The 10,429-nt window shown below is 40.0% G+C and overlaps 1 protein-coding gene across 1 annotated transcript in view; it reads left to right on the forward strand.

The window, feature by feature from the left end:
* Positions 1 to 9,794, forward strand: part of LOC148939945 (uncharacterized) — a 62,268-nt gene extending 52,474 nt beyond the window's left edge. Inside the window, exon 5 of the mRNA XM_089106404.1 lies at positions 9,766 to 9,794. The gene's annotated coding sequence lies outside the window, so the exon portion shown is untranslated. The remainder of the gene's footprint in view (positions 1 to 9,765) is intronic.
* Positions 9,795 to 10,429: the final 635 nt, after the last annotated feature.

Consider the following 10,429-nt stretch of genomic DNA (forward strand, 5'->3'; position numbering starts at 1 on the left):
GCTGTTGACAACAGTCGGACTATAACTAACTGTAAATAATACGTGTCCGATGAATAAGTAGTAATTTTCCTAATGATCAATTTATTCCAGAACAACAAAAAAACAATATTTTATTGTAGCATTTATTATAATAATATGAAAACTAATACTTGTTCAACGTGAACAATAATAAAAATAAATCTTGTTCAACATGAACCTGATAAAACTTCATTGTCAACATGAAAACTCTATTTGTTCAACATGAACAATGATAACACTTTATGTACAATAAAAACACTTTTGTCCATCATCAGCACTTATTGTCTTTAAACACTTTTCTGTACAACACTTTTGTCCATCAACAGCACTTATTGTCTTTAAACACTTTTCTGTACAATAACACTTTTCTGTACAACAACAAAAAACACTTGGAACATTAACTAAGCACAGTTGAACATTACAGTGAATTTAAAAGGTGGGGCCCCCCCCAGGGCCATGGGGCCGAAGGCCGTCCGGCCGCGGGCGGGACCCTCCACCCCCGGGAGCTGCGGGTGGGACCCCTCACCCCCCGGGAGCCGGCCGCGGGAAGGGCCCCCCACCCCCCGGGAACCGCAGGGGCGAAAAAACAGTACAATAGTTGTCGTCACTGCTGCTACAGGTTAGTTGAGCTTGGATCAGTTAGTTGGGTCAGTGGTGGTGGTTGTGGTGGTTAGTTAATTTATGAAAGGTTCGGTGATGGTTAGTGCTTGGGTTAGTTCAAGTTAGGTTAATTTATCCAGACCAAGTTGATTGCGATAGTCTATGCATTCAACTCGGTCTGAAATACGGTAGTGGCCATGAGGTAGGACGCTCACACCATTCTCGAGCACATAGACTTTGTCGGATATACACTACATTGCATTCTTTTCCACTCTCACAGTATAATTTCTATACTGTAGAGAGCGAATTGCAAGCACTTGTGCTCTCGCCACTATGCTACTTTCTAAACAGTCTCTGCACACACTCATGTGGAAATTGCTCTTTACAAAATGTGTAGGCACCCCTTTAAACGCATTCTTTTGACCACTACTCTGATTTTTAACGCAATACACTTTGGTACCTGGGACCACCCCCCTGGATATCAAATCACTCCCTGTTTCTGATTTTAACATTAATAGTTGGTTGGGGGCTTGACGTCTCACCAGCTTGGAGTAGAGGGATGGATTCCAGTTGGTGAAATCCATCCGCGAGATGATGTGCTCCCCCTTTTCTAAATTACCCAATAAATCTTCAGTCCCATTTACCTTTAGCAGCAGAGAATCTGTATCCCCATAGTAAACTTGAACCTCCCCCTCCCGTGGCCATTGCACCTTGCACACATTGTAAAAGAACGACAACATGAGCTTTTTTGAAATTTCTACTACTGAACTGCCGCCTGCTATATTCTTGTTCAGTACCACAATTCGCTTTCTCCTGTGTAGAAGAACCATGCTAGCCTCTATGCTCATGAACGATGTAAAATTGGGATCGGCAATAATTCGTGCACACTCTAGAGGGTCAGTCACAACATCGCAGCGAGATCTATTACGTACGCTTTCACATATTTTGCCAAACGCTGAATTTAGAATCAGTTTGTACATTTCCTTCTCCACCTTGGAGTTTGCCCTAGAGCGTTTATCGACAAAAGTATCGATAAATGTTTTCAAGTATGGTCGCTGATTGAACTGCAGGACCCTATGTATTTTGGTGATTTTGAAGCCATTGTTCACCATCCAGTGCAAAAGCACATGGTGAACAATGATATTCTCCTTAGGGTCCAAATCAGCAATCAGTTTTTGCTTAGACGGAGTCCATTGCATCCCCATATCCTCAACCCCTGATCGATTGTATCGGCTCAGAGAGTCCCTGCTCACGGGTCGATTGATACAGGGAAAAACAAATCTTTGACTGAGTCGTGAAGCACCATCGGAATGTGACAGTCAACTTCACAGAACCATCCTTATGGCCCATTGTCCTCGACGGAGGTAATATCGGGGAACTCACAAGGATTCTCAAGCCATTGATAGTTCCCACGCGGCAAAGAGTAGTTGGACATTGCCGAGGTGTACAATGAGTTCATTTCCAAAAACACTGCATTTAACTTTGCACCGGTGCTGTTTTGTCCGCTCGGATCGGTTAATAAGACGCAGTCCCCATGAAAAACATACCCTCCCCTCATTGAACGCTCTACAAAAAGATTTTGATCTACGTCGGTGATTAGGCCTATTTCCTCCCTACTAATTTTTAAAATCAAATCCATCACTAAATGGGGTGTGGAAAAATAGTAACCTATATCTAACCCAAACTCTGAATAGATTTGGTCTGTTTTCTTACAGACTATATCCAACAGAGTTAGAACGTCACTGGCCAAGTACAGTCTAAAATAATCCCACCCATTTTTACAATCCCCCTTAGACCACACCTTCTTCGCAAACTCATACTCCTCGGCTGTGTATTCACTGCTGGTCAGTGAATTGTAAAAAGCTTCAATTGGAGGTAGTTTCACCTCGCCTAAGCGAGCACCAGAGCAGTAATAGTCGAATGCATATATACCTTTGCAGGTCAGCTTGTCATACATTTCACTGTTGGAAAGTGCTGATTAAGCAAGGGAAAGCTATCAAAATTGCTACATTTCTGCAATTGAATCGATTGACTCAATGCCTTGAGAAAAAAAACTAAAGGACTCTAAGAACCTGATTTTATTCCAGCAAGTATGCCCATTATCCACTGCCTGTCATCTCAGCTCAAGAAGCAACAACTTCTCGGCCGATTTGGGAATAATGTTATAGGTAAATGAACTATTTACCCATGGACTGTCTACTCCCCCTCCCTCCCTATGCATACGTGCCAGTGCCGGTAAAATAAATTTTAAATCATAATTAGAGTTGTGGATAAAAACAGGAATAAAAAACTGCTGGCTAACATTTAAGTTACACGATTGATGCGCAACCCCTCTAAAATTACTACCCCCCGAGGATATTTCCTGCCACCAGTGATTATGATCTCTGACTTTCCCCCGCCCCCCGCTTTTCTCTTTAGTGCCCTTATCCTCCTCTAAACACTTATATTTGCCACCCCCCTGCAGGGATTTATTTTTAACCATGATACGAGCCTCTGCAGATAAAACCTTAGGATAGTGGGTGTTTTTCGTGCGAAAAATAGTTACATAGGCCGTGCCAAGCAGTTTAGTCAGTGTCTTGACCATAAACTCGTCCTCCTCATCCAATGTTTCTACTATTTCTAACAACCGCATGGCGTTAGAACTATCTCTTTGTGCATGAGCATAGGACACTGCAATAGCCTGGTGTTCTCTGACTCGATTTGGATATTGTGGATCGTTCTCCTCCACCAGCTTAGCTTCACAGTCTAAAGATATTTTGTTGCACTGGAGAAGGGTATTCTGGAAATTTTTAAAGCGTAGAATAGCCCTATCCCTTGAAACCGTTTCCACTGTCTGGTAGCCATGTCGGCTACAATGCCTCATGTGATTTTGCAACTTTAATTCAGTCCAAAATCTAGATAGGCATGTTGGACAGTAGAAACGTACCCCCCCCCCCCTTTTTACCCTCCCCCAGAACGCTACTGATGTCTGTGATAGGATTAAAATGGCCAATTGAATTGGCAGGGTCACTAGGTGGTGTGTATAACAACCAAACCCAATGTCTGACCAAATCAATTGACGGGCCCCTTACAGGGAAGACCACCCCCTTCTTTTTAGAACGAACCCCATCTTCAAATTCAGTTTCATACTAAACCACAGTAACGCCGATATTTAAATGGGTATTAGTCCTTTCAAAAATATCAAAGGATCGAAGCGTTACTGGGTATTTTAATTCTAAACACGAGAAATCTACAAATAGAAAATCGGAGCCGTTCGTCCAATGTATCGCCCTGTGATTTAGATTTGTCTTTGTAACGTCATCTGCTAGAGGCTAAAATGCTTATATGAGGAAAGTATACTTAAAAAATTTATTATCTGTTTCAACATAGATCCGCTGGCCCCCTTTACAACCTTCTAGATCTTGATTGTAATTTAAAACTACTGCCCTTTCCCCGCCTGCCCCCCCTCTTAAAATAAAATCTTTCTTAAATTTACAAATATCTACACTTAAATTTTCAACAAAAAGAACTAGAGACCCACTACCGTTTTCGTTAAAGTTCTCAAGATGCGTTATAATTTGACCTACCCAATCCATGAAAACACCCTCAAAATTTTCTAAATTCGAATAAACCAAACGCATCTCGGAATGTGCATAATGATAATAAACTTCGCTTATCCCCTCATTTAAATAGAGCACTTTTAAAACAATAGAAACCTTAATTGAATCCCTACCCCCCCACAATTGAATTTGGTTCTCCAGTAGTGCACGAATTTTATCTACATAGTCGTGCACAATTTCTACGGGGTCAAAAACAAATTTTCCCCCCATTAGTGAATTAAAAGGGTCTCCAAAAGTCGCAGTGTAAACAACTATTGCATTTAAAATTGTATTGGTCAATTGAAAATCGGGAAAAGTTGTACCCCCATCCCCCTCTTGTATATTATCCCCTCTCCCTCCCCCAAGTTGTTCAACAATATCTGGGGTATGTTCCACTTCAGTTGTTTGAAGTGGACTCGTTAGGGAATCGGAGGCTGGAGGAGGAGGAGGAGAAGGGTTCCCCGCTAATTCATTTGTGAAATCATTTAAAAGCTATAGTGTATTTGGGCTCAAGTCCCCCAGCTCAACTGCGCTATAATCTACATTTAAAAAATCATTTAAATACTCATCAATATTATCAGGTATTTCATCGGAATTAGTGATATCACTCCATGGTGAAATGTTGTTGGAGAGCTCCTCACCTTCTCCAACTGATGAGGGGGAAGACAAAGAATATGGGACCAATGGTCGTCCAACCTATAAGTGAAAAATAGCTTATTTTCAAAGTGTTCAAATCACCTCTACTGTTTTTAAAATTTGGATTATTATTTAAAGTCAGCGCTTAGTAGTAGCAGTAGCAGTATGCGCATAGTAACATTTGGTTAATTCAACTGAAAGAAAATCCAACTTAATATAACATATTTACAATCTAAAACGCCACTTTACATAGAAGGCGGCAATTTGATTTTGTTCAAAAAAAATTGCTTATTTTCAAAGTGTTCAAATCAGCCCAACTGTTTTTTTTTATTTTGTTTTTTTTTAGCGGCACTTCCCCGCGGCGCTTTCCACGGCGCTTCTCGGGCCCGCAGTGCTTCCTGCGGCGCTTCTCGGGCCCGCAGCGCTTCCCGCGGCACTTCTCGGGCCCGCAGCGCTTCCCGTGACGCTTCCCCGGCCCACGGCGTTTCCCGCGGCGCTTCTCGGGCCCGTAGCATATCTTATATTAGTATAATGTTTTTACAGTCTAAAACGTCGCATGACATAGAAGATGACAATTTGATATTGTTCAAACAATTCCCTCCAAATAAAATTTTATATTAATACTCTTTATCCGCTCTGGAAAAAAAAAAAACATGATTTGAAATGGATAGCCATCTCCTCTCATGATACACAACTCATTCCGATAGAAAGTTGTTTTTTTTATAATATTTGTAGAGGCAAGGTGAACCATTCGCTAATAAAGCAATTTATAATGCAAAGGATTTTGCTACTTATTATGAGCGGGATATAGTGCATTTTTTTTGGCTTCACTAATCTAATTTAGCAAGGGTGAATGCATGCACTTGACATGATTCAAAAGGGAGAACATTATATTTCCTTTGGGGAGAAAAAATCTTTCAATATCCCGCTGAGATACACTTTTACTCAGTGTTCGAAAATGGTGCATGAAGAAAAGGCCCAAAAAATTTGGAAGAAATAGGTAGATATTTCTATATGATAGGTAGGAAAAAATGCTTACATTTGCAAAATCCGTCTGGGCTTGGGTGTCGGATGGATCTGACATAGCATGTTGGAGGGTAACCTCCTGACCTAGCGTTGATGGGGCAGCTATTAGAGGTCCAAGGAGAGCGGATGTGCAAGCGATGTCACATTCCAGCATGGCTTGGGCAGGCATCACTTGTTTAGGAGGCTTCGGCCAGCGACCATATTATATGACTGTCGCCTTCGCAGGGGCCGCATTATTGGCCCTTGCTCTCTTACTGGTTGGTAGCGACAGGCATTCTTCACAGTTTGCCTTAAAAAAGAGAAAAAGTTAGTTTTAAAATAATGCCCCCCCTTTTTAAAGAAGAACAATTAGAACTCACATCCCCACTAACCATCATTTGGTCTAAACACTAAGTTCTCACTAAGAACGCCCCCAGACGCCAGCATTTTCATTAAAGCAAAAAATAAAAATAAACTAAACTCTGAAATCAACTGCTATTTTAATTAATTAAAAAAAAGGCTTATTCATAGACATTCCAGCCCCCTTACTTTTCATGCAAATCTTTGTTTTCATTTTACAATAATGGTGATAGAATTGAGGCATGTCAAACCCCCCCTTTCACCAATGTCCTAAATATATTGTTAGTAATTATTTTTGGAAATAAACCCGTTTCACCGGTTCTCCAGCAAATACAGGTTACGAATCCACAAGCTTAATAAACAGCAATCTCTTTTTTGCTTAAAACTGCTTTAATTTGAGAAAGAGAAAAACAAATCCTTTTTATCGTTGAAACCTTTTGTTTAAGTCACTAACTTTAAGGATTAAAAAGCATGATATGCAATTGTGGGGTGTCAGCTGTTTAAATCATTGCGTAAATATTTTTTTTAGTCAAGCAAACGGCTGTGGTGGCTTAAATGGAAACGGTTTATTAATAGCTATGGGATAGACAGAAGTTGAATGTCACTTTTTGATAGGCTTACAGAAAGAATAAATTTAGCGAAAAAAAGAGAAATATTTCTATTGGCAAGAATTTTACCTGTAAAATCAGAGTGGTGGGAGGGGTGTTAGGTTTAGGTAATAAAAAGAACATATTTTATGTTTCCTAGTGAGTATAAAGATTGCACGGTGGTTAGGTTTGTGGGGGGAGGAAGTACTTACCTAAATATACTAGAGGGTGACCAAGGAAAATAATTTTATTTTGAAAATAAAAAATGAAAATGTACTCACATTGCTAATTGTGGCTGCCAAGGCTTCAAGCTCATCAATAACATTTAGTGGTCTATCCATTGTCAGGTTACTTTACTTTCTGATAATTTAATCACAATGCATGCCCGTTATATACGAAATCTCAAGGGTGAATTGTTATGTAACTGGGGGAAAACCATATGTAACCAGCTCTCTGATTAGCTGAGAAGGAGGATGTATCCGACACGCTGATTGGCTGAGAAGGATGCATGTACTTCCGGTTTCCTATTCCTGGACACCTTGACATTCATCCCTAGCGTGCACTTGACCAAAACAACAACAACGAATAAATCCCTCAGGTCTAAAGATCAAAGAAGCCATAATGTTTCTTAATTCCCCCTTCGTGAATCAATACATTCCCCTAGCGATTATTTAAATCAATTTCTCAGGTTAGGTTAGCCTAAAGATCAAAGAAAACAAGTTTGTTTTTTAATTCCCCTGTCGTGAATCAATACAGTCTCCCCCACCAATCATGTAAATCAATTTCCCAGGTTAGTTTAGCCAAAAAACAATAAAGCCATGTTTGTTTCTTAATTCCCCTTTCGTGAACCAATAATTCCCCAACCGATTATGTAAATCACCCCAATGTCATTACACTTGGACAAACAACAGCGAATAAATCGACCTTGAAACATCCATCAAAGTGAGAAAATTCCGGTTTTTCCATTCTCACTGACAATGAACCATAAAACATCCATCAAAGTGAGAAAATTCATGTTTTTTCCTTCTCACTGAGAAAAACCATAAAACAGACATAAATTGTTGTTGAAATCCATGAAAAACATCAAATAAATTGACCAACACCCATAATCGTCCATGAAAACATCCATCAAAGTGAGAAAACTCCTGTTTTTCCATTCTCTCTGACAAAAACCATAAAACAGACATAAATTGCTGTTAACTTCCATAAATTTGAGAAAGTTCCTGTTTTTTCATTCTCACTGACAAAAACCGTAAAACAGACATAAATTGCTGTTGACATCCATGAAAAACATCAAATAAATTGACCAACACCCATAACCATCCCAGAAAACTTCCATAAAAGTGAGAAAATTCATGTTTTTTTAAGTGAGAAAATTCCTGTTTTTCCATTCTAACTGAGAAAACCATAAACCACGTGGTAATCGTCGGAGTTATAGGGTCATTTCTACTGCCACTTTTGGACTGCATCAGTGTAACCCAATTTTCTGCTACATCCAGAATCATTGGTCGTCAGGGATTTTTTTTAGAGTTACCCCAAACATGAATGTATTCATTACAACTTTCAGAATTATTTGAAGTCAAAAACTACTACTACTACTGCTAATAACTCACCGCAGCACCAAGCCGCCTAAGGCCAACACAGCTACGCACGCTCCTCCTCCATCCCGATCTATTCAAAGCCTCCCTTTTTAAACCCGCCCACGAAGCTCCCAATTCCTTTAAATCTTTCTTTACGACGTCCTCCCACCCCAGACACGAGGACGACCTGCTTTCCGTTTAGCCCTAATCGGTTGGCCGAAGAGAACAATCTTCGGCAATCTGTCATCCTTCATCCGCACAACGTGCCCTAGCCACCTCAACCTTTCTTTCATCATAGCCTTAGAGAGCGGTATTGAACCACATTTTTCGTGGTTCATATTTCCTTCAAATCACACAGTCAAAAATTGTGTTTACAAAAAATAAATAACCAGAAACGTGGCGAATGTGGACCGGTCTCCCCAAGGGTAGTTTTGGTCAATGGCAATGTGTTAATTTAAAATTCCCTTTCCGAGAGGAAAATCACGAATTCAGCTTAATTCTTTAAGTGTGTATGATATATTTCGTGTTATTAGTATAAATATCATCGGCCAGTTTTGTTTCTATGCTCTTATCGGTGCCGGGTAGGTAAACCAAAGAATGTCGGGAGGAGGAGTCCAGTAACAAAAATGATACTTCAAATAAGAAATGCCCAGAAATTTAAGGAAATTTTGGATTTCGGAGGGGGACGAGGCCCGAGCACCCCCTACTCCTGCACACGCTATTGGAACTGGGAATGATTGTTTTTCAAGGAGAAAAAATCCTTAAAAAAGAGAATTATATAAAAAGAAAAATGCGAGATGTTGGGGTAACGCTTAAATCAAAAGTTTTTATTGGGATGGGGGTACGTGGGTACTTTTGCGTTCCTTAACCAGTCTTTGAGTTGGCTTAAGCTAGAAATTTTTAATTTTATTCAAGATATTAGCCACTATTAAGTTATGATTTATACAGGTATAGATGTAGGCATGGGCAGGTACGTACGCAGGAATTTGTTTCGGGGAGGGGGTCAAATCCTTTACATCCCTTTTTCTGTGAGAAGTATGATAAAATTAGGGGGGGGGGGGAATCGTGAGATTTCGGAGGGGGGCTGAGGCCCCCCCCCCCTATGACTTTTTTCCAATTTTGGGAAATGGTGGATGAATTTTGACTAAGTTTTTCATGGAGCAGGGATGCCTTGGCCGCTCGCGTATGGTAAGAAATGCAATAAATAAGTTCCAAAAAAGAAGAATGTTTTCAGAAGATTGAATAAAACAGTATTTTTTTCAGTCTTTATGTTGATTATTCTTATGTTGTTGTTTGTGTAATGTAACTGTTTTCTTACTTTCGATATAGCAGTGGCGATTTGAGATAGAAGTTTTTACGAAAAAGTAAATCTTTTAATATTGATTTTAGCCTAAATTTTAGGTTCGTGTTGTGGATATGAGAAGTGATACCAGTAGAAAGGGGGGTGCTACTCCGGGACGAACCACGTGGTTTATGGTCCTAATATGGGCATAGAGTCCCTAGGGGAGATGGATTTCTGAGAAATTGATTGTGTAATCAAAGTGTGTCAATGACCTAAATTTCCAAGGTCGATGTTGTTGTTGTTGTAAGTGCACGCTCTCAGCGAATGTCAAGGTCGATGTTGTTGTTGTTGTAAGTGCACGCTCTCAGCGAATGTTATGAGTTTCCAGAAATAGAAAACAGCATTTGTTGTTGTTGTTGTAAGTGCACGCTCTCAGCAAATGTCAAGGTCGATGTTGTTGTTGTTGTAAGTGCACGCTCTCAGCGAATGTTATGAGTTTCCAGAAATATGGAACACCTGTGCTGTCGACCTCAATTCACCTATCGTGAATCAATAATTCCCCTTAGAAACAACAAATTAATTCCCCTTTCTTGACAGATCAATCAACCAATGACATCATCTGTCAGACTTTAAAAATTTTCGCATAGAAACGATTCTCCAGGAATAGATCCAAGTCATTAATATCTTTGCCTCGGAAACAACTCTTTTGGTCGAACTCCAAAGGATATTAATAACCAAACACCATGGAAACAATTCTCCAAGAAACATCTTAGCGATGAATTG

The sequence above is a fragment of the Artemia sp. Qi Xiang Cuo genome, chromosome 20 (assembly GCF_049724085.1).
Source record: "Artemia sp. Qi Xiang Cuo chromosome 20, ASM4972408v1, whole genome shotgun sequence".
NCBI lineage: Eukaryota > Metazoa > Arthropoda > Branchiopoda > Anostraca > Artemiidae > Artemia > Artemia sp. Qi Xiang Cuo.